Source organism: Solanum dulcamara, chromosome 9 (genome assembly GCF_947179165.1).
Source record: "Solanum dulcamara chromosome 9, daSolDulc1.2, whole genome shotgun sequence".
NCBI classification, from domain to species: domain Eukaryota; kingdom Viridiplantae; phylum Streptophyta; class Magnoliopsida; order Solanales; family Solanaceae; genus Solanum; species Solanum dulcamara.
The window spans coordinates 15,373,178-15,398,420 of NC_077245.1; the positions used below are offsets into that span (position 1 = coordinate 15,373,178).

Below are 25,243 nucleotides of genomic sequence, written 5' to 3' on the forward strand. Positions count from 1 at the left end.
CAAATTTTACACCAATTCTGGACAGCTGGTCAAGGACACCCTGAAAATCATTTATATGATCAAAAATAGGATTTTACTCTTTATATATGATATTTATCAATTGTATTAGTAGGAACAACTTGTTATTGCCAGTTTGAAGCATAAAATGTCTCGAGCTTATCCCATAAATTTCTGGCATGTGTCTCGTTCATAATGTGATTTCTAACATTATCTTTAGCCCATTGTCTGATATAGCCATAAATACGTAGGTGCTCAAATTTCCAATCCTCATCATTCATAGACTCAGATTTATTTGAAGCAAACATAGATAAATGCATTTTCTTGACAAATAGAAAAATTTCCATCTTGGCTTTTCAAATATGATAATTGCTACCATTCAAACACACCATCTTTCTCATAATTTACTCCATCATTCAAATAGACAATCAACTACAACCAATGCTCTGATTCCACTTTGTTGGGAAAGGCAAGCACAAATAAAGATGCACGACACGCAATGGCGGAAGAAAATTCAAATCTAAACTTTTTCTTCTATTTGAAACAAGATGAGGCAAACCAATTCAAGCATAAAAAATATTCGAGAAAACAAGCATATCACAAAAATAAATATAACAAGGCAAAATCAAATCGATAATATGAGACACCAAGATTTACGTGAAAAATCTCTTCAGCATGAAGAGTAAAAACTATGGGACTAAAATCTCCACTATAATAAACAAGAGTTACAAAAGTATTCTCCAAAATGGTTATCAGAGAAATGTCAAATAATGAGCAACAACAGCCACAAGATAGCACTAAAGAACTAGAGAAGAAAAGAGCAAAACCACAAAAAATGTAACTATTGTTCACGAACTAAAATCTGGAGCTACAGAACAATAAATCTACTTCTGTCAGTTCCCAATCAAAGATTACGTTGAAAGAAATAAGCTGTCCAAAAATCAGCTCAATCGGACAAGAAATGAAGTGGGAATCTTGATTTCTCTCCATTGTGGCTACTGATCTCTCTTTTGAATTATCGAAAATAAAACCTAGAAGTTCTTACACATGCACCATAAGAATTGGGCTAATGGGCAAAAGTGGGCTAGTCCAAATTGAGCTTGTATTTATGGAAAAACTACACAAAATGAGCCCTTTAAACAAACTATTTACCACCTCATACCCCACTCCAAAATAAATTCTTCCAGTACCCGTTCGGCCCAAACTAATTATCCCTGTACCCTCTTTAATTATTTTTAAATTTGTGTGCTGACGTCATGCTGACATCAGTGCCAATCCTACATGATATCGATAGGGTATCAATATACAGATGTAGAATCATAGAGGATTAAACTCAGTCCTATATGATACTGATATGGTATCAACATACCGACGGAGTATCACAAAGATTATATTTACTAATTAGTTTAATAAATAAGATTGTGATTTTAATAATTTTTCTCTTAATTATTTTAATTTTATTTCTTTAAAAAAAGAGCTCAATTCTATATGATACCGTTGATATATCAATATATAGTTATGTATCATTGAAGATTTTAAAAGTGATTCATTAAGGATTTTCAATATCATGATAATATACTAATATATTGTGGTAATATTATTCATGTAATATCGAATAACTTAGGAAAACCTTTATGATACCATACACTATGATGGTATCACTCAACATTTGTGATGGTATCATATCGGTATATGATATATACTTGAAGGCCTGTGCTATTATATATGATATTATGTGATAGCGTCATTGATATTCGCATGCTACGATGGTATCATACATGATTTGAGGAGTGTTACTGATTATATGAATTGATCCTTAATGATACCATGCCAGTATATAATGGCTTCATAGAGATGTAGAAGAAGGATTGAAGTAGACATCAATGATACCATGATAGTATATAGATATATTGTGTTGGTATCATTACAGATTGAAATAGCCTTAATGATACTATGTCAGTACATTGATACTGCAACGGTATCTTGGTCGTGAATCTCATGCTTTCGAGGTATGAATTGTAAAGGGATATTTGTCTGTAATTATTTTGCTTTTATGGGGCATGAGCTTAGTTTTTCCTTTATTTATCAACATAGGAAGGAAAAAAGACCAAAACCCAACATTTTGGGCAAATAAAATAAAGGGAAATTTTTAAAAACAACTAACATTAGGTTTTAATTAAGGTTCTTTAATGACAATTTCACAGTTATATTTTTGATTTGCTATCTGTTGTTTCTATTTTAATTTCTAATGATTTTCTTAAAAAAATAAAAATAATCTTAACTAAATTGAGTAAATGACGGAAGAGAGATCTGTTCTGACATGGTAAACTAAAATAAACTACTCCCTAAAAATACTCCTATTTTATATTGGACTTTCAAGTGTGTGTGATTCATCAATGGTAAATAAGAATAAATCACACACTAGAAATACTCCTATTTCAAATTGGACTCTCAAATGTGTGCGATTCATCGTTATTCTAGAGAATTCAAAATCAAGTATCAAATCTATCAGATTTTTTGTATTTATTATGAGCCATTGTTATATTTATTATGAATTATTTGTATTCAAATGTTGCCAAAAGTCTTGTATCTGATTATATATATTTGTATTCTAACGTGTTATTGTATTCGAATTTGATCATAAATATTGACAGATTTCCTTATATTCAAAACTATTATGTGTGTATTCAAATTTCTTATTTTATTTATTCATGATCATTTGTATGTAAAAAATTGCTAAATTTTACTTATATTTAATTATTTTTATTTAAATCAAGCAAGTTGTTGTATTCATTTTTGTTCGTAAAAATTGTCAAGTTTCTTTATATACCTAATGCATTAAAATATCTTGTTTTATTCATTTGTGTGTGATTTAATTGTTTTCATTTGAGTCAAGCGTTTCATTGTATTCATTTTTTTTTCCGTAAAAATTGTCAAGTTTTTTAGTATACCTAAATATAAAATGCATATGAATACAATTATGTAACCGTTGAATCCAAATACAAACGAATAAAAAATTTGAATTATTGAAGATATATTTGGTACTTATCATTCAATTCAAAAGCATATAAATACAAATACATATTGGTGCAAAATATAGAAAATACAAAATACACATTTGGTACTTATCTTTCAATATAGATACATAAGAATACAAAATATAAAATTTGATGCAAATATAAATGTCTAATTGTTTAAGGACTTTATAACTGTTGAAGTGTATTTGATACTTGCCTTTCAATAGAAAAATCATATGAATACAAATGTATGAAAAAAAACAATACAATTGAATACATTAATACAAAAAGTATAACGATGAACAAATACAAGTGAATATGTTGATATAAATGTATCAGTTGAATACATTGATACAATTGAATATGTTGATATAAAAGTATACCAACGAACAAATATAGTTGATTACATTGATACGAAAAGTAAAATAATGAACTAATACATTTGAATATATTGATACAAATTCCTAAAAATGAACAAATATACAAAACTTCCTTCCGAAACATAAAAAATACATCCAGATCTGAAATCTTTTCATTAAAAATACATATAAATAAATTGAAACATTCACCCGCCCATATGTGAACCATCAAAAATACATGCACAAATTGAAACACCCACTATAAACATAGTCTATTAAAAACTCATTTGATCTCACAGAAGAAAAAACAATGGTTGAAGAAAAATCATGACGAGATTAACTCAAAGAAATACAAACCAAAAAACAAGTTACCTAAGGAGAGAGAACCGAAATGAAAGAAAGAGGGTGAGATTTGATTTGAATTGATTTTGCAGTAAAAAAGAAAAAAATTAAAGCAAGGAAAGAAAGTGGGGTTGATATAACTTGAGTTGTGCCATATTATACGGATGTTGTGTATAAATGATGTATTTGCGACAGATTTGATAATATAATGGCAAATGATAATATTTTATAACCATAGTTATGTACCATAAATACATAGCACATTTTTGCTATGTTGTGTAGTTTTCTCTAAAATAAAAGGTTGGGATAATACAGAAGTACCCTCTCAACTATAATCGAAATCGTTAGGACACACCTTAATTATACATGGATCCTATTACCCCCTTGAATTATTTTAAAGTGTAATAAACACACTTTCTGTGTCACCCTTTAGTGCCGAGGTGGCACAGAGAGACGAAAAGAAGTATTAAAATCTGATTAATTTGGACACACGTCCATTTTCGATTGAACATTTTCATTATTAATTAATACACATAAGTAGTTAACATTAAAACTTAAGTTGATATTTTTTTAATAAAAATTTCTTTTTCTTAATTATGAAATAGAGCCCAATTTTATCATTTTTAGAAATATAAATATATTTTTTACAGCATACTTAAATTGCTAGTGATCTTTTTCCAAATATTTCATTAATTTGTATAATATCGGAATAATTTTTCTTTTTTACTCAAACAATTAACATTAAAAATTTAAAATTATAAAAAAATACATATTATATTAGAGATTTAATTTAGGCAATATATGGTGAGCACAATATAAATTCAATTTTTTTTATTTTTTTTTAAAAAAATCAGACGATTTTTTATTTTTTTTTAGATCTGACGATTTAGTGACGTGGCGCTGATGTAAGGATGATGTGGAGGCGAGTGTAAATCAACTCCCTTCATGTGAGTGATTATATAGGTTTTAGGGGTGTTTATTACACTTTAAAATAATTAGGGGGTAATAGGACCAATGTATAGTTAAGATTTATCCTAGCAATTTCGGTTATAGTTAAGGGGTACTTGTGTATTATCCCTAAAAAGTTCATTAGATTAAACTTCTTATATAAAAAATGTCCCACTTAAAAAAATAAGCCCTTTATTACTGAAAATGACCATTCGACCTTTTAGGCCTTCTCCATTTTTTTTATATAAATAAAACATGACTATATTTAATGTAAATTGGTTACTTTATTTTATATATTTAAAACTAACCCTTTATTTTGTTATTTTGATCTCAACACACGACGTATGAAGTTTCAAAAGGCAACAATAAGATAAAATTTTCTTATCAAACATTTTATTATATGGTATATTACTGAGTCGAATTAATATAAGAATCTCAGCCTTTCAACCAGGAGCGGACCTACGTGGGTATCAGGGGGTTTGGAATTCCCTCGGTAAAAAATTACACTATATATTTAGGGTAAATTTTCTATATTTTTGTACATATACTAATTTTGAATCACCTAAATTAAAGAGGAGAGATAACGCAATGATATTACACTGTGTAATTTGAACCGTGAATACTATCCCCAATTTACAGGTTCAATTCCTAAATCATTGCTTCCAACAATAACAACAACAATAATAGAGTATACGCAAATTATACTATTCATAAAGATGTTTCCAAAAAATTCTTAGCAATCTCGGTCTTTGGAGAAAGAGAAAATAAATAAAAGTCGTAGGTACTATAAAACATTAAAAATAATAAGGCGAAACCCATCGGTGACCCCCTAAAGTTGGCACCAACTTTCACTTAGACATCTCAACTAGGCTTGTTCATTTTAGACACCTCAAATAAGGCTTCGATGTGTCATTTTGACACTTTGTGCTGACTTGGAACATTGCGTGTGCTACATCCATTTTAAGCGCGTGAAGAACGTTTTTTCTTAAAAAATAATATTTTTTTTGTTGTTGTTGTTCTTCATTTTTTAGCATTGTTTTGAGAGATGAACATCATTCCTATTCTTTGTTCTAGTAAACAGTTACTCCAATTTTTACTTTTCCATCATTTATTTTTTCAAAGCCCATTTTCAAGGACCATTAAACAACCATCTCTTTTTATTTATATATTTTTTTACAATTCTTAATTTTGGTTGTTTTTTATTCGAAGTCTCTCTCAGACCGTCGACCGATTTTTTATTTTTACGATAAATTGAAGCTGATTCGAGACACCCTACATAGCTGGGAAGATGTACACCACTATTGTGGTCATTTTGGCATTGGTTTTGTGCCATATAGTTCGCCGGAGCTTCGGCGCCGCCACTGCTATCAGAGGTCTTGGGGAAATTCGACAACTTTGGTGATGATTCGAAATGGCGCTCATGATTTGAAAGATGCAGTTCATCATTACGAACATTTTAGCATTCATTTTGTTTGATTTTGATCGCCGGAGCTCCGGCGCCGCCACTATGAAACTCGCCGCCGGCGATTTCACCATTAGAATTACCTGAAAATTGGCTGAGAGGTACTTCATGAGGTCGCGAACAAACCCCAGTAGCTGTTTGGTCTCGAATGTCACTGGAGGTGCCTCGATTTTGAAGGCAACGCTGCGGCGATTACTCTGTCTAGGCATAATATTTTGATCTGATTTTTGGACCATATGTAGCTCTTGAAATGGAGATTCATCTCCTATTGCTGGTTTCATTCGAATCATTCCAGTTTTTTTGCAGGGAGATGATTTCGCTGTGTTTCATTATGGTTTGGAAGAGAGAAAATTGAGAGAGAAACAGAGTAGGAGAAGATTGAATAATTTGGATAGATGTTAATTTTTATTTCTTTAAAAAATTATTATTTGAATTTAAAAATGCCACGTGTCATCAAGAGATTGGTCATTTTTTTTTATTCAAAAGTCATTATTTGATAATTATTTTGATATATATATGCCATGTCTCTTTATTTAATTAGCTGTTTTTGACACATCAGACTAGTGCATTACATACACTTAATATATTTTGGTGATTGTCAGAAAAAATATCAAAATGACACATCGAAGCCTTATTTAAGATGTCTGAAATAAACAACGCATAATTAAAATGTATAAGTAAAAGTTGATGCCAATTTTAGCCGCACTTTCGCCAAATAATAATAAAAGTCATTCAGTATTTATGCGTCAACTCAAAGCTAATCTGAGTATTTATACAACGTTTTTGCCTCTTCTTCTCTTCTGGATACTCAGCTTACAAGGTAGGATTTCAATTTCTCTTCAATTTTCTCTAATTGGCTGATGATATAGGGTTTTGTTTCTTTTCAATTTAAACTCTTATGGGTTCTACTTTTATTGTTTTTTTTTTGGATATGTGATATGCAATAATGATTTGAAATCATGACTTCATGTTTACCAGCCACACATTATCTAACCAAATCAAACACAATTTATTGCAACTTTATTGAATATTTACCCAGAAAATCTATACTTTGTGCCCAAATCTGTTCTAATAATGATGTTTTGACCATTCTTTGCATTTTTCAATTGCTAGGATTATTTGAAAGTTGTGCTAAGTTAAACCAATTCCAAGTTAGTCAAAATTGATGTGTATTTACCTGCAAAATTGCTGTATATGCTAAGTTGTGATGTAGACGAATCATTGGTTGGATAATGAAATGGAAAGACTTCGAATCTTTTAAGAACTGTTGGAAAATTGTAGCCTTTTATGAATTTCGTTTTTCTATTTTTTTTGTCTTTTTAGTTAAACCTCAATTTTTTCTTGACATTTTGTTTCCCAGGAAATAAACTGGGAAAACCATTATGGTTAGTAGACGTCATTTACCAGAAGATGTATTAATGGATGTTCTATTGAGGTTGTTCTGCGTTTCAAATGTGTGTGCAAACATTGGTATGCTCTCATCACAAGTCCGAGTTTTGTAGAAGTGCATTTTAGTCACAAGCGCAATCATGCCCGTCTCCTCATTTGTAACTTAACAATATCGGATAAATCAATGAACATGGCTTCTTCCTTGCTCCCTGCCAAAATAGTTCAAGGTGTTTCCCCTGTACAAAAAATTGTCCATCAGCTTCAGAGGGTCACTGATTCATGTCCATTATTGGCCCAGTTGATGGCCTATTCTTGGTGGAAAACGCAGCGTTTTTTGATGAAGATGATGTTAGCTTGGCTCTGTGGAATCCTTCCACCAGAGAGTTCTGGCCTCTGCCCCCTGTGTCCTTTGAGCCTCAGCCATTCAAAGATCATGATAATCAGTTTGCATTGGGGTTTGACCTGTTGACTCGAGATTATAAGGTTCTATGGATTTGAACATTTTGGGATGGCTGGGGACTGGGCGTGTCCCCTAATTGCTTTGTCAGTATCTATTCCTTACGCAACAACTCGTGGAAGAACCTGAGGCCTGATTTCCCTTACTGTTGTAACTTACACGAGCCAATCGGTGCTACATATCTCAACGGGGTATATTATTGGCTCTCTGGGCATCTAGACAATATCTTCCGCATATGCTCGTTTGACATGGGCAGTGAACAGTTTGGGGAGATACAAGGCCCAGATATTCCAAAGGCACAGTGGGGAAAGCTCATGTTGCGTGGTGAGTCACTTGCTATGTTAGTTGCTGACAACCCTGGAAAACCAATGACATCCATATATGATGTGTGGGTAATGAACCAAGAGGTTAGTTGGACCAAAGTTCTTCGTGTTCAACCTCAAATAGTTGCTCATTGGCCTCGTAACGTCTGGGAGGATGATAAGATGATTTTCGAAATCACAGAAACTTCACAGCTGGTGCTATATGACCCTACAACAAGACAAGTTATAGATCTTGGATTTCAGCTGGACCTAATCATGGGTCGCTCTTGGGTTTTCAATTACAAGGAGAGCCTAGTTCAAATAAATAGAATAAATGACAGCCAGGGCAAGGATAATGTTGTCTTGCAAATTGAACAATCTTATTAGTTCAGTTAGTAGGTTGGTTACTTGAACTTTCACGTTGTTGGTGAGGGTTTGATTCACCACCTTGCAATCCTCTCTCCTATTTCCTGTTCTCCTACTCTGATTTTTTTTTTAAATAAGCACTTCTTCAATATCATACCAATAGATTGGAGGCCTCTGCTGACTGTTAGAGGTGCAGACTATTCGGATTAATAGGTCTGGTACAGTGGATGGTTGGTTATTGTTATCTATTTAAAAATCAATATGAATTAGTTTTTGGTTTTACCGTTTGTTTGACCATTATTTGGTCATCAATATGATTTAAAGGTATATACGAGTTTATCTGTTTTGAATATGTACATGAATTTGCCATGTTCTTCCTATGTTAATATAGAGGCATTTGGCGGCTAAGTGTAGTTAACTGCTTAAGTTGTATTATTACAATGAAAATCATTACACTAAACCAAGCATGTTGGGTCCATTTAGTAGTTATATAAGCCGCTAAGGAGTGCGAACACTGCATTAACAAGTTATTATACATAATGTTTTCTGAGTTGTACAGCAAATTTTGGCATATTTTGGCCTATAGTTGTGATACAGTGTCATGTACGTATGTATATATCTTTACTGAATGAAATGTGTAGGTCATTGTAAAACTTGGCAATCAACACTTGATTTGTCATTGCACTGTATTTTCAATCCTCTTCCTCACTTTGTTTTGCTCTGTTCGATTTTTTCTCTGTTGTTTTTGCTTCAGTTCCTGATATTGGCATTGCATAATACTCTCTTCAAAGGTGAGACTTACTTCTGCTGATATTTCCTATAGGTTGTTATCTTCTTTCAAGCTTTTCTTATGGGGCTTTCTGTTTTTCTTTATATGGTTCCATTCTACTTGATTATGCAAATCTGTACTACAAATAATTTAAAAAGCGATCAACAAATGTTATAGCGTTTTTGGGACAAATGCCGGAAATGGATTCTCCCCGTTAAAGGGGGTCAATGGAAAAGGGTGAATTTTGATGTTGGACTTTGTGAATGGTATAAATTTGTCGTTTAGCTGCCGCCATTAACCCATAAAGGAAACAATTGAGGCACTTTGGTAACACACGCTTTTTTATGGTAGGGCGGAATTATTCCATTTGGCATAGTCTAGGCAATTTTTTTTACCCTCTACCTGAAAAGAATTCAGGTACGTGAAATTAACTTCTTCAAATGTTCTTTTTGAGTCATAGACTGGTGATTTGATATTTTACTCTTTAATGTAGGTTTCTCTTCAGCTTCAGGATTTAGAAGTGTTTATGGAAAGGTAAAAACCGTCAATTTCAATAGCAAAGGCCTCTACTTTGCCAACTTTATCATTGCTTCAAGCTCTCCTTCAAACCAACTTTGAACAAACCTAAGTTGCGCTTGCGCCAAAAGGTAAATTCTGTTGCCAAATTTTTTGAATTGAATATATACTAATCTCATTAGTAGCTAGATCCTTTGTCTATATAGTCGAGATAGGACTGAAAGAGAGGGACTTAAAGAAAGACATAGTACAGGTGAGCAACATCTCATTTCTATATTTTTGACTGGTTTATGAGAGATAAAAAGAGATGCACCAACTGATCCTAAATAAAAATGACAGTATGTTTGAGATGTTGCAAACTTTGAAGGAGAAAAATTATAGCTCGATGCACAAAGTGATTAACGGGTTCTTTCAGATTATTCATCGAAATTCTCTTTGTTATTTAGGCTGCCCATCAAAAATATTTCAGATAAGCTGGTGTAAAAGAACCAGCAAAATTGCACTAAAAAGAAATACCTCAACAGATCTCCCAAAGCTCAGCAATTTAGAAGTTGCTGACCCAGTCAACATATAATTCTTCAATAAGAATGAAAAGTCAACAATCTAGAGCCTCACAGAGAAATATTCTACCAAGAAGATGGAGATTCAGTAGTAATCAGACACCAAAATCAACTAATAAGACATTAAGTGATTTAGCCTAAAGAAAACAAAGTTGACGAAACCTGGAGTGTGTTGAAACCTTTCCAACTGAGGTCTGTTGAACACGAGACCACCAAATTCTGACCGAAAATATCGAGACGATGTTGTAAGGTGTTACTGGAAACCTGGTCTGGTTCGGAAGCAATATGCGCCTCCAATGCAGAAACTGCCAGTAGTTGTATGCCGACGCGTGAGACTCACTTGCTTCCCTGTTGGCCTGTTGGCCATTGGATTCCGGAGTTGTCTAGATCGGAATGAGACGGTCCTCCCTAGGACGGATGTGAGATTGAAATCCCAAGCCCCATGTACCTCCCTTGTACCAGTTCTAACTTATGACCAATTTTCTAAGCCAAAGTAATTCGAAAGTCTCTTTCATACCATGTAAAGATATGTCACCGGGGCCTAACTCAGCCTCAAAAGCTAGCTCATGAGGGGATGATTGTCAAATCCATACAAGCAGGCCGTCGCCCCATTCTCCAACTAATGTGGGACTTTTAACCCACTCTAACAACCCCTTCACGCCCCGGCCTAACTGAAGCATGGACCGGGAGCCCAAACGAAGATGTACCAAACTCTGATACCATGTAAAATAAAGAGATAAGGGAAAAAATCTCCTTATCGTATTATTCCAAGAGTGAGCTATTTGTAGGTGTACAAGTAAATCTATCTAAGGAAATAAAATCATAAAATCCCTAATTACCTATGATTGTGCTATGTATATTATATCTTGATGCGTCTATATACATTATGTAACAATATTTAAAACATTAAATAAAAGGGATTATAAGAATTGTATAAATTTACAAAGAAGGAAGGAGATATCATCTCATTTCTGCACTTTTCTCTGTCTTTTCCTTCTCACATTCGCACCGGCTCTTCGTCATCAACTTTATAAGGTTGGCTTTCATTTACTTTCTAAGTACTCTTCTTTTTTTCTTTTGTTTTGAATTTGTACTATTTGTGATGTAGGATTTTACTCCTAAATTAGGGTTTTGCTTGTTAAAGTTATACAAAATATTCGGGATCTCCATAAAATGTTGCCACACTCATGTTAGATCCTTCAAAATGCATTGTATCTGAAATGCACCCTGCAATATTTTTGTATAGTCCGACCAACATAGATGTACTTATGTATTAATGATAGTGGTTTTGCTCTTAATTAAATTGGATCCACCCCCATTTTGACTATTCTTAGCATTTTCCAATTTTCAGCAGTCAGAAATGTTTGCAGGCTGTACTAAGTTAAGCTTGTTACATTTCGAAGTATTGTGGATTGATGCTAATTGAAAAGGGTGTGGTATTTACTGTTTCACGGTCCTTAAATTGCCTGCAAAATGGTTGTATATGGTAGATTGAGATGGCGAGTAAAAAAACAAAAAAAATCATTGATTGGTTAATGAAAACAATAGAAAACTAAATGACAATTTCTTTACAAAGAATTCCCATCTTTCCATTTTTCTACGGAAATAACATAAATAGCTGCCCATCCAAAAGAAAAATAGGCGGCAGATGTATCCGTACAATTAATATATGTGTATTTGCTGATGAAAATGATCCCATATCAGACTGAGACGAGATTACTGGATTCTTTATAAGACTTGAGCAATCCTCCTCTCTATGAGCTAGTTTTTGGGGTGCGAGTCCTAATTTGACAGTATTGGCTAGTAGATGTTGCATATTTTTGGGTGAGCAGCAAAATGTGTAATTTACTCTTTTTTGCTAAGTTTGATAACATGGTAACACTGCTGCTTGATGTCTTTGTTGCACTTTTGTTCTATTAATGCATGTTTTCTGGATCTGTACTCTTTCAATATGTTTGTAAGTTGTGTCATTCTGTTGATTCTTGTTAAGATTTTGACAGCAAAAGAAATATAAGTGACTTGAAAGATCAATATTTTATTGATCATAAGGAACTGATTGTATACATCATAGCTTAACTAAATTACAATAGAGTATTGCTAAAAATCTGCTAAACAGATTTTACTGCTTGCTGAAAATAAGGAACTGAACTAAAAAATAGCTAACAGACTTCTAAACAAACTAGGAAAGAGAGAAACAGCTAAAAACCAGCAACTTATTCTGCTATGCACCTCCTCAGCTTTTTCAGTCCCACGTTATCTATTCTACCTTGAATTTAGGTCTTGTAGACACCTGTGTGCACTGCAGCTAAACATTTGAAATTAACCTGCAGTTCTAGAGACAAACTGCAACACTCCTCCTGGCTCAAGAATTGCATACTCCAAGGTTCATTCTGAGAAATTCAAATCTATTAACATGAAATGGCTTAATAAATGCATCAGCAATTTGATCGTCTGACTTGCAATAAACCAATTTCACCTCTTCTCCTTCTTGCACTTCCCTGACAAAGTACAATCTGATATTAAAATGTTTTGTTTTCCCATGAAAAACTGGATTATGAGAAATTGCTATGGCCGCCTGATTATCCACAAACACTTCTGCGCTTCCTTGTTGCTTTAGATCAAGATCTAACAAGATCTTCCTTAGCCAGATAGCTTGATTAACTGTTGCTGCAGCAGCTATAAATTCAGCTTCTGCAGTTGACTGTGCCACAGTATCTTGCTTCTTTGAGCACCATGAAAAACATCCCGAATCAAGGCTAAAACAATAACCTGAAGTGCTTTTCATGTCATCAACTGACCCTGACCAATCACTATCAGAATAACCTTGTAACTTGAAATTCTGACTTTTACAGAACTTAACACCATAGTCCAAAGTTCCCTTGATATACCTTATCATTCTTTTGGCTGCTTTCATGTGAATTTCACTTGCACAATTCAGAATTCTGGACAAAACACTTGCTGCTTGCAGAAAGTCAGGTCTTGTGGCAGTGAGATACATAAGACATCCAACCATACTTCTATAACTTGCCTCATCAACCTTGTCACTGCCATCATCGTTAATCAGCTTGTCTTTCTGATTCATTGGAGTGTTCATAGGCTTGCAATCTTCCATTTTGAACTTCTTCATCATCTCTCTTGCATACTTCTTTTGACAAATGAACACTTCATTTTGAGTTTGATGAATCTGCATTCCAAGAAAGTAAGACATTTCTCCCAAGTCTGTCATTTTGAACACTTTCTTCATCTCCACCTTGAATTCGTCTATCATTTCAAGGTTGTTGCCTGTTACAAGAAGATCATCAACATAAAGCGATATAATCACAACATCAGAATCTCTTTTTTTAATAAAAAGAGTTGATTCACTTAGGCTTTTCTTAAAACCTAAGCATTGCAAGTGCTCATCAATTCGACTGTACCAAGCCCTTGTAGCTTGTTTTAAACCATAAAGGGCTTTCTTCAACAAATAAACTTTATCTTCATGTCCCTTTACAGAGAAACCTTGAGGCTGCTCCACATAAATTTGCTCCTCCAGAAAACCATTTATAAAGGCTGACTTGACATCTAACTGAAAGATTTTCCAACCTTTTTAAGCAGCAATAGCTAGTAACAACCTTATTGTATCAAGTCTAGCAACTGGGGCAAAAGTTTCTGAATAATCAACTCCAAAAATCTGTGAGTAACCTTTCACAACAAGTCTTGCCTTGAGCTTGTTAACAGAACCATCAACATTCAATTTCGTGCGATAAACCCACTTCACATCAATGATCTTCCTATGTTGAGGCTTTTCTACAAGCTGCCATGTCTCACTTTTCTTAATCATTGCAAGCTCCTCCATTGCGGCTTGCTACTTGGGATCTGAAATGGCTTCCTCGAATCCAGAAGGCTCTAAAATCGCCACATTGTTTCTCTGGTATATATCAGAGAGCAACCTTGTTCCTCTCACAGGTTGATGATCAATGTTCTCATTAGAATCCAGCAGATTGCTTGTAATCTGCTTTTTCTTACATTCTTCCCAATCCCATTGCTCATTCTCCATGAAAAACACATCTCTGCTTATCACAATTTTTCCTGTTTGAGGTTGCAAAATTCTGTAAGCTTTAGAGATTGTGCTATATCCGATAAACACTCCGGGTTCAGCCTTCTTGTCTAACTTGTCTCTCTTAACCTGTGGAATATAAGAGAAACACAAACATCCAAGTATCTTTAAGTTTTTCAAGGAAGGCTTATACCCATGCCATGCCTCAAAAGGTGTCTTTCCCTCCACTGCTTTTGTAGGCAACCTGTTCAGCAAAAACACAGTAGTGCTATCTGCTTCTGTCCATAAATTCTTTGGTAGGCCCTTCTCATATAACAAGCACCTCGACATCTCCATTATAGTCCTATTCTTCCTTTCACTTACCCCATTTTGTTGCGGAGTATATGGGGCAGTGAGTTGATGCTTGATTCCTGCATGTTCACAAAACTTTTCAAATCAATCAGATGTGTACTCAGTACCGTTATCTGATCTCAGCATTTGTATCCTACAACCACTTTGATTTTCTACCAAAGCTTTGAACTTCCAGAACACTTCAGGTGCTTCAGACTTGCACCTGAGGAAATAAATCCAACACATTCTTGTCATATCATCAATGAATGCTATAAAATATTTACTTCCTTGAAGAGAAGCAGTCTTGTGGTCCACACAAATCATTATGGACTAATTGAAGCTTTACTGATGCTCTCCAGGTTGCCTTGGGAAAAGGCATCCTGCTTTGCTTTCCCAATTGACATGTGTTGCAACTTGAGTGTTCCTCCTCCATAGGTGGTAGTCCTTGAACCATATCGTTTTTCGACATGTACAAGAGTGCCTTGTGATGTTTTAGCCCCTTTTTCCAGATTTTTGAAGAAAGGGCAAATTGGGCATTTCCCAAATTATATATACACACTAGCCTTAGATGTTTTTGGACCATTTTTCAGTTCCTCTCTCTTTCTAAAAGCCCTAGAAATTCCCTTTCTTCTCCTTCAAATCCATCTCCAACAAGGATTGCCTTCAAGAACTTCAAGAATTCAAGCCTTCCATTGAAGATCTAACATCAAGGTTTCTTCAAAGTCATCACCAAGGTATGTAAGGCTACTCAAAGAATGGGTTGAGTCCACCCATGTTTCCTACATCTTCTTTGAGATTGATTGTTCATAAGAATGAAGTTTATTGATAGAGTTAGGTCCAAATAGGTCCTTTTCATCTATTACCCTAATTTCTATTATGTTGATGTTGTGGAGTCAAGAAAGTGATGTGCTACATGTTGGTATGAGTTGATTGAGATGAGAGGTTGAACATATATTGTTAATTTCTTAACTATGTTGATTATGATAAAAAATGTTAATTTTCTTAAATATGTTGCTTATCTTGAATTGTTGATTTAAAACCTTGGAGTTGTGATAGTCCCAAAAGATTTGTTAAATGATTAGAGGCACGATTGGATAGGTTTGTATGTTGTTATAAATGCATATTTAATCTACTCTTGAAAGATATGATTGAGATTTATCGGATAGTATGATTGGGAGAGGTTTGATGGTGATAGAGTTGATGAGTTGACAAGGTTGTAAATGAGACTTGTCGATATGATTTGACTGAGTTGATTGAATGGAGTTTTATGAGCATTGAGTCTTGGGAGGAGTATCGAGCACCGAATTGGGTAAGAGTAAGTAATAACTCAAATCCAATAACTACGTCGCCAAACGTAGGAGGGGATGGAACCGTTAAGTTGGATGCTTCCCCAAAATTATTGTCTCGACATTATAGGACTTGATTGGATTGGATCCATGATTGGTTGTTTCGTTCATACCCTGGCAAAGTATGAACGGATGCGGCAACAACGTCGGTTTGTTGTACTATCACTGGCTCATAAGTGATGATTGTCGGATAAGAGAAACTCCCATATAGGTCTTGATAGTACTCCGAGTCAGATTGGGTTGAATTGTATGTGAATGGTCCCGTCTAAACCATATTCTTGTTTAGGCTTAGGACACTTGATTGAGTTATTCTTCTTTCTGAGTTGAGATTCCGAGTTTGTTTGATTCTTTCTGATGTTGTTTCATTCGGCCATTTTACATACTCGTACATTCCATGTACTGACGCCAATTGGCCTGCATCGTTTCATGATGCAGAGACAGGTACTCGAGATCATCAACCGGCGCATTGTTGAAGATCCCCTTACTTCCAGTCAGTTGGTGAGTCCTCCTAGTTTTCGGAGGATACCGAGATTATCTTTGTAGCTTTGTTTTGTTCCTTTGTTTTGATTGTTGGTAGCCATGGACTTTTCATGGGCACCTCCTAGATTGTTGATAGAGGCTTCATAGGCTAGAGTGTGGGAATGATGATTCGTTCGTTTTGACTAGTTTTATTCTAGCTGATTATTGATTTGATAGTTGTTTGGCCTTTGGCCCTAAAATTATGAATAATATTCTTATGATAGAGTCTTCCGCCGATAGAATGCGAATGAATGAAAGTGTGACTGGACCAAGTGGTTCGCTTGAAGGCCAGAAATGACTTTCGAATGCCGTCCACGTCTAGGGTACCCTCCCGGGGCGTGACAACCTAGTTGTAGGAAGTGATGTTTCTTAGGTGAAAATGATGATGATCTTCAATAGCTTCTACTCCTCTTTTTCTTATGGTGGGAGCTGCGTCTTGTTTATTTTAAGTAATAATGGCCCAAATTTGACCTACTGCACAGGTATAAATTAGGCCATTTTATTTCTACATTACAACGTATCAGCTATAATTAGCTCGCATAATGGGGATTGAATCACCTTTGTTAGGGACTGATTAATTCCTAATATGATATTTTTCAATACGAATTCAAATTTCATCGAGTTTCAATATAAATATCGAACACCTATTGAAAAAAGAAGAAGAAGAATTGCACAATGTATCTTTAATGTGAGGAATTTGAACCTCTTCGTAACATAAATTGCATAAATATTTATTCAAATCTTTATAAAACGTAAATTTCATACTTTGATGACTAAGCAATAGAATTTTTGATTAGCATACTCTAAAGACACTAAATGAAAAATAAAAAAAAATTACCTTTTGACCCTTTACTATCAACTTTTCGAGTCAAAACGTATTGTACTTCAGTAATCACTTTATATAAAAATTGCACAATGTATTTTTCATTTAGCTTCTTTAAAATATGTTCATCCTAAATTTTATTGCTTAGTCATCAAAGTATGAAACCCTTTATTATCAGCTTTCTGAGTCAAAATATATTGTACTTCAAGAATCACTATAAATAAAAATTGCACATTGTATCTTTGATGTGAGGAATTTGAACACCTCTTCCTAACATGAATTGCATAAATTTTTGTACAAATTTTTATAAAAGGTAAATTCTCATACTTTAATAATTAAGCAATAAGATTTATGATGAACATATATTCTAAAGAAAGTTAATGAAAAAAACAAAAGAAAACTCACCTTGTGGCCTTTTATTATCAGCTTTCCGAGTCAAAAAGGATTGTATTTTGAGAATTACTTTAAATTAGACCGCGAATAGAAAAAATAAAAGAAAAGGTATATATCATCAATATAAAAACATAGAAAGACGAAGAAGAATAAATATGATTGTTCTTTCATAGCCATATGTCATGACCCGCCACTTGATCATGAAGACGGGGGAAAGATCTAGAGTCTTGGAGAGGTTAATAGAAGGCTCTAGAATGTCCAAGAGAATTCTAGAAGAAGGTAGAAGAATCTAGAGTCTTGGAGAGGTTAATAGAAGGCTCTAGAATGTTCAAGAGAAATCTTGAAGAAGGTAGAAGAACCTAGAGTCTTGGAGAGGTTAGTGGAAGACTCTAGATTCTTGTAGAAGCTTGCAGAGAAGTCTTGAAAGACTTGGAATTCTCTAGAGTGTAAAGAGAGTTCTAGAGTAGGGACTTCTTTGTAAATATGGAAGGACTTGTATAATAAATTTTATTTACACTTAGGCCCCTTAGGAGTAGTATAAATAGAGGGGCATTCATTTGTAGCAAACCATCAAGCAAACAAGCATTCTTCCAAAGCAATATAAAAGCCTTCTTCATAAAAGCTCTCTTGTCTTTCTTACTATATAACATTCCCTTAGCGATCTAATCTTAAAGACTTACTTGAGCTTGCAAGATCGTGAAAGATTCGTGAGTAAGTTGTCAAGTGCCGCACGGAAGTCTTAGTTGAAGTCTAAGTCCGTGACACATAGCTATGGTTATAAGTTCCTGAAAACATATCCAGAATTGGATCCAACGCCACTGCAACTTGAAGAAGATCTTGATTAGTTGAAGGTCCTTGAGAATGGATACATCATACAAGATGAAGGTAACAAATCTGCATGCTTGATTTATCCGTTTACTCGCGTTCTGATTATAAATTGGAGACTCATGAAGTTATACTTTTGTGTGCTAATTGTTTGTGTCCGAATATTGTGGAGAACACAGTTTAAAGGAAAAAAGAAAAGTCTTTCTCCTTCAATGCTACAAAATACTTAGACAATATAAATTTACCTGCACTCGATGTTTACACCAAATCAATGATGTTTACTCAATGTCTTTCATATGCACAGTTTTCTTTTGATCATGGAATTGCTTGTGTAAGCACTGGCTGCAAATAAGTATTTACCATATGTAGACAGAAAAATTATAATCTTTTAGACGTATAGTTTTTTTAAAAACAAAAAACAAAAGAGAGAAACTAAGAAGAAAATTCATTGACAAGGTTAATCAGTTTTCACTGAAAACCTGCCTTATTGCAGGCCTTTCATTGATTTGCTCATCTAATTTTCCTAGTTGGTTTGCTCCTCTTTTTCTGATTATCTATCAGTGTTTTTTTATATAGTGGATGGATCTTGACCTGTATGCGTGGCTGTTGACCACCCTGGAAGATGTAGACGAGATAGAGAGGTTCATGTGAGAGAGAAACTTGTCTTAGAGCTTTCTGGAAGCCATTCTCAATTGGAATCAGTGCATCGTTGAAGTTGCTAAATTATATATTTGAAGATGAAGAACTTAGAAATAGGAAGTTGCTGTATTAAACAAGCAATTGATGTTCATATTGTGTGTGAACAAGATATTCTATTTTGGTCTTTTTATTTACTTTTAAAATACCATATTTCAAGAAAAGTTGTAGTCATTGTCATTGTTGTTAGTTCCATTGTCGTTTTGGGAGTAGGTGCTTTCATTGGTATTGGTGTCTGGAAGAACAACAAATCCAGAAGAAGAGAAAGGGTAAATACTTTTGCGCCAAAAATTAGTTATAAAAGTCATTAGGATATCAAAGTCAAGGAATGTAATGGCTGAATGTAGTACAATTCATATGTTTGAACTCGTTGATTGTCCATAACAACAATGCAATACTAGAAGTTTCGGTAATTAAACTGAGTTTGAGGCGCGATTTATTGCAGGGGGTCACACAGATCACTGTTGCATCCATCCAGAGCCTAATTGAGCTAATAACAACTGAAATGCAAAGTGAAAATAAAACTGCTGTAGATGCTTTGCTCGCAAGCACATTGCGCTATATCCAGGTCCAGAAGGATAAACTGGTGCAGTTGGTGAGAAATATGAATGCATCAAGTTTGAATGGAAAAAAGGGACATTTTCTTGCAAGGAAATGGCATTCTTGATGTTACATAAAAAAACAATTTCTCTCTTCGTACAAGTCTAAAAGTCTTGGCTCTCAATGGTGATTTCTAAGAGGGTAACAGCCACTTTTCTCACCGTATGGAGCCGCCGGATGGGGCTTCTCCTGTGAGAATCGAGCAGCAGACGACTCTCCTCAATGGAGCGTCTTCATCTATGGAAGTTATTACTGGAAAACAGACCTTCGCAACCAGTGTTACTACCATCAGACACCCTCGTGAATCAGTAGTCGCAAGAATCACCACCCACAATGGGATTCCAGCAGTTATTTTCAAGGCAACAGACTAGGATGGAATAATGGGAAATGAGTGTAAGTTCCCTATCCTTGCAAGATTTCTAAAGACAAGACCCCAAATCGATCGAATTAGGTCAATCTTCCAAAAGAAGAGAACAAAAAAAAAAAAAAAACTCCCCTAGTATTACATGATTAGTACAATCTTTGGAATATTAGGTGAATGAGATCCAAAATAGCAAATCACAGATTCAAATTCTTGATCCACATTAACAAGGTTGTTTATTTGGCTATCTCAGAACCACTAGTTAATAAGGCTAAGATTGAGGGATACAGGAAAATTCTTGGATTCCAATACTTTCTGTGTCGAATGAGTTAGACAGATTTAGTCATAATCTGCTCCACGAATGAGCTGGCAGATTTGATAATAATATGCTCCACGAATGAGTTGGCAGATTTGATTATAATCTGCTCCTAGAAATATGGGATAGAATATATTTTAGGATAGACTATTATGAGTTCGGAAATAGTTTAGAGGAAATCCTTTGATTCAAGGATCTCCTAAAAATTAAGGATTGATTAGTCTATTTTGATCTTACTTTATTCTCTTATCAATACTATACAATTCTATGAATAAAGATATACTTTTGCAGTATCTAAACTTTCATGGTATTAGAACGAGACTTTCCCCTTAATATCATATGGATAAGACAGCCTTTCACGAAGAGCATCTTTCTGGAAATCAACAAAAGACAAAAGTTCTTCTCTGGAAGCTACTACAAAAAAATTGATGAAACAAGGAGGCAATGCTTCTCACATGCCCTTCCAGTTAACTTCTCATCGATAAAACGAGAAGAACTATATCTGAAATGGGCACAGTTCGTAAAGCTTTCAATAGATGGCCGTGGAAAGTTGGGACATCTGACCGGAGAGACGAAAGAGCCAGAAGTTGGAGACCCAAAGATGAACTCTTGGAGATCAAAGAATTCACTCGTGATTGCTTGGTTGATAAATTCCATGAAACCAGTCATAGGTAAACCTCATCTTTTTTGCCCACTGCTAAGGATGGGTGGGAAGACGTTAGGAAGAATACAAAAAAGCCGGAAGTTGGAGACCCAAAGATGAACTCTTGGAGATCAGAGAATTCACTCGTGATTGCTTGGTTGATAAATTCCATGGAACCAGTCAACCTTATCTTTTTTGTCCAATGCTAAGGATGTGTTGAAATCCATTAGAGAGACATATTCCTATGTAGAAAATGCCTCTCAAATTTGACTTAAAAATTAAACTATGGAAAGCTAAGTAGGGTGAGAAGGAAGTCACTGCTTATTATAATGAAATGATGTCTTTGTGGAAGGAGTTAGACCTGTGTTACAATGATGAATGAGAGTGTTCTATGGATAGTGTGAGCAAAAAAAGAGAAGAAAATGAGAGAGTTTACCTTTGTTTTAGCAGGAATAAGCCTGGAGTTTGACGAGGTTGGGTCACGAATCCTAGGAAAAAAATCCTCTACCCCCACTTCGTGAAACCTTTGCTGAAGTTAGGAGAGAGGAAACTAGGAGGAAGTTATGTTAAAATTTGATTTAAATGTTGAATTAAAACCTGCTATAGACTCTATAGCTCTTCTAATAGTGAAAAATGAAGATGACAAAAAGAAAAGACCATGGTGCGATAATTTCAGAAAACATTGGCACACCCGTGAAACATGTAAAATTCATGGGAAACTACCAAACTGGAAGAACAAGGGAGTTGATAATCGTGGTTTCTAATATCAAAATGGTCAGGCCTTCCAAACAACTTTTTTTGATCAGGGGCAACAACCTTCTTCAGACACGTCTCCATTTACAAGGGAACAACTGGAAACTCTGCACAAACTCCTTCAATCTCCACAATTTCATCCAAATGCACCAAATCCTTCCCGTTCTTCTTCTGAAACAATTATTGTACTATCTGCTTTTCTTAGTGACAATTCCAACCAAATAGATTCTTTTGGATCTTAGATTCAGGAGGTAGAGATCACATGACTCGAAGTTCCCGATTTTTCTCAACTTACACTCCTTGTGCAGGGAATAATAAAATAAAGATAATTGATGGTTCCTTCTCTACAATTATTGGAAAAGGAACTATTAAACTATAATCATCTCTCCCACTTCATGATATTGTTCATGTTCCAAAGCTCTCTTGTAATCTGGTTTCTGTCAGTAAATTAACTCATTCTCTTAATTGTCGTGCTATTTTCTACTCCGATTGTGTTAATTTCTGGAAAAGGTCTCGGGGAAGATGATTGGTAGTGCTAGAGAATCTGGAGGTCTTTATTTTCTTGACAACGGGAACAACTCACTACAACAAGAATCCTATTTGTTTGAACTCTACTTCTGTTTTGAATAAAGTCATGATTTGGTCCTATAGGCTTGGACATCCTAGTTTATATTATTTAAGACATTTGTTACCTTAGTTATTTAGAAATAAAGATCCATCCTTGTTTAATGTGAATTCTGTGAAATGGCTAAGCAGCATCGATCTTCTTTTTCCTCTAAAAAACATCAGGCTTCAAAACCTTTTATGATGATTCATAGTGATGTTTGGGACCGTCTAGAATTTCAACAATGTTTGAAAAATGGTGGTTTTTAACTTTTATCAATGATCATACTAGATTGAGTTGGATTTTTTAATTGAAGGACAAATCTGAGGTTAAAAATGTGTTTAAGACTTTCTATGTCATGGTGGAAATACAGCTCAATGAGAAAATCAAGATTTTCGAAGTGAAAATGGTCTTGAATTTTTAATGAACAATTAGGAAGTTTTTTCGGAAAAATTGGGGTTGTATACCAAAGCTCTTGTCTGGATACACCTCAACAGATCGTGGAAAGAAAGAATAGGCACCTTTTAGAGGTAACAAGAGGTTTAATGTTTACTAGTAAAGTTCCACAACACCTTTGGGGAGAGGCTCTCTTGACTGTCACTTACCTAATAAATAGGATGCCATCTCTCCCTCTCTAATTTAAAACAGCTTTTAAAGTTTTCAGAGAGAGCTTTCCTAGTTCTAGGTTAACTACAGATCTGCCTCTAAAAGTTTTTGGGTATACAACATTTGTTCATATTCATAATCGTAGTAACTTGAACTGCGGGCTAAGAAGTATGTATTTATAGGATATGCCCCAAGTTAAAAGGGATATAAGTGTTATGATCCACATGCTAGGAGGATAATTGTCATAATGGATCTAACTTTCTTTGAGTCCCAACTCTATTTTACCACTCATCTTCAGGGGGGATATCATGTAGGTGAAGATTCGTCTTTTTGGGATATTGAAGAAATTAGACATCATGCAAATGAGGAGCTAGATATTACAATAAATACTGACATAAGGGATCTAGGAGAAGATATAAATAAGTGTGATACAAGAGATGAAAAGGACAGTGATTTGAGAGATAATAGGGACCTAAGAGACTTAAATGATAAAAACTCAGAAATTAAACCTGTGGAGCCTTCTAATGACAAAAATAAAAATGGGAGCAGAGAATAAACAAAAGAAATACAAGCGTATTCAAGAAGGAACCGAACTCAAGAGAAAAAGACTGAAGATTCTCAGCACTACCAAAAGTGTGTTCTGCAAGACCTTACTGGAATTCAAGCTAATCTTCCAACTGATTCTCTATCTAATTCCTTCTCAGATCTGGATCTACCTATTGTGAAATGCAAAGGTGTTAGAAATGCTCCTAAATATCTTATTTCTATGTTTGTGTCCTATAAAATGTTGTCTCCTAGTTATTCAGCCTTTACTTCAGAACTTTCTAGTGTGGATATTCCAAAAAGCATGCAGGGTGCTCTACGATTTCCTGAGTGGAAGGAGGCTATTTTGGAGGAACTACGAGCTATGCGACATGGGAATTAGTGGATCTACCAGAGGAAAAGAAACCAATGGGCTGCAAATGGGTGTTCACCACCGAATTCAAATCAGATGCAACTTTCACTAGAAGGAAACAACAGTTCTTATAGTGTATGTCGACGATATCATCCTCACAGGAGATGATGTAGTTGAAATTAAAAAAAATCTAAAGGAACATCTTGCCTCAGAATTTGAGATAAAGGACTCAGGCCTGCTGAAGCATTTTTCTCGGCATGAAGGTTGCATGATTGAAGAAAGGAATTTTAGTGTCACAATAGAAGTATGTTCTTGATCTGTTAAAAGAAACATGAATGGGTGGTTGTAGACCAATTGAAGCTCCAAATGGTCCAAATCAAAAGTTTGCAAAGGAAAGAAAATTGACTGATAGGGGTCAATATCAGAGATTGGTAGGCAAGTTGATTTACTTTACACATATTAGACCTGATATTTCCTTTGATGTGAGACTAGTCAGTCAGTTCATGCATTCTCTACGAGAAGAACATCAAGAAGGTGTGTATCATATCCTAAGGTATCTAAAGAGTTCTCCTGGGAAAGGGTTGTTCTGAAAAAAAAATGAGCAAAGAAGTGTTGAGGCTTATACATGCAAACTGGGCTGGTTCATCTATTGATAGAATGTCTACATCTGGATATTGTATATTTTTTGGGGGAAATTTAGTGAATCTAGAAGTAAGAAGCAAAGTATGGTGGTTCGAAGTAGTGCACAGGCTGAGTATCAATCCATGGCATATGGAATTTGTGAAATTTTGTGGCTGAAGAGATTTTTGGAAGAACTAAGAAAACCTTTGAGTTGTCCAATGAAGTTGTATTGTGACAATAAGGCTGCCATCATTGCTCATAATCCAGTTCAACATGATAGAACAAATCATGTTGAAGTGGACAAACACTTCATTAAAGAGAAGATTGATGATGGAAGTGTGTGCATCCCTTTTGTTCCAACAACTGAACAAGTTGCAAATATTTTCACTAAA

At 34.7% G+C, this 25,243-nt stretch overlaps 1 protein-coding gene and 1 pseudogene across 1 annotated transcript in view; both read left to right on the forward strand.

The window, feature by feature from the left end:
• Window positions 1-7,507: 7,507 nt before the first annotated feature.
• On the forward strand, window positions 7,508-8,921 carry LOC129902371 (F-box protein At3g08750-like; annotated as a pseudogene).
• A 133-nt stretch (window positions 8,922-9,054) lies between these two features.
• Window positions 9,055-25,243, forward strand: part of LOC129902372 (F-box/kelch-repeat protein At3g23880-like) — a 37,492-nt gene continuing 21,303 nt past the window's right edge. Inside the window, exon 1 of the mRNA XM_055977597.1 lies at window positions 9,055-10,055. The gene's annotated coding sequence lies outside the window, so the exon portion shown is untranslated. The remainder of the gene's footprint in view (window positions 10,056-25,243) is intronic.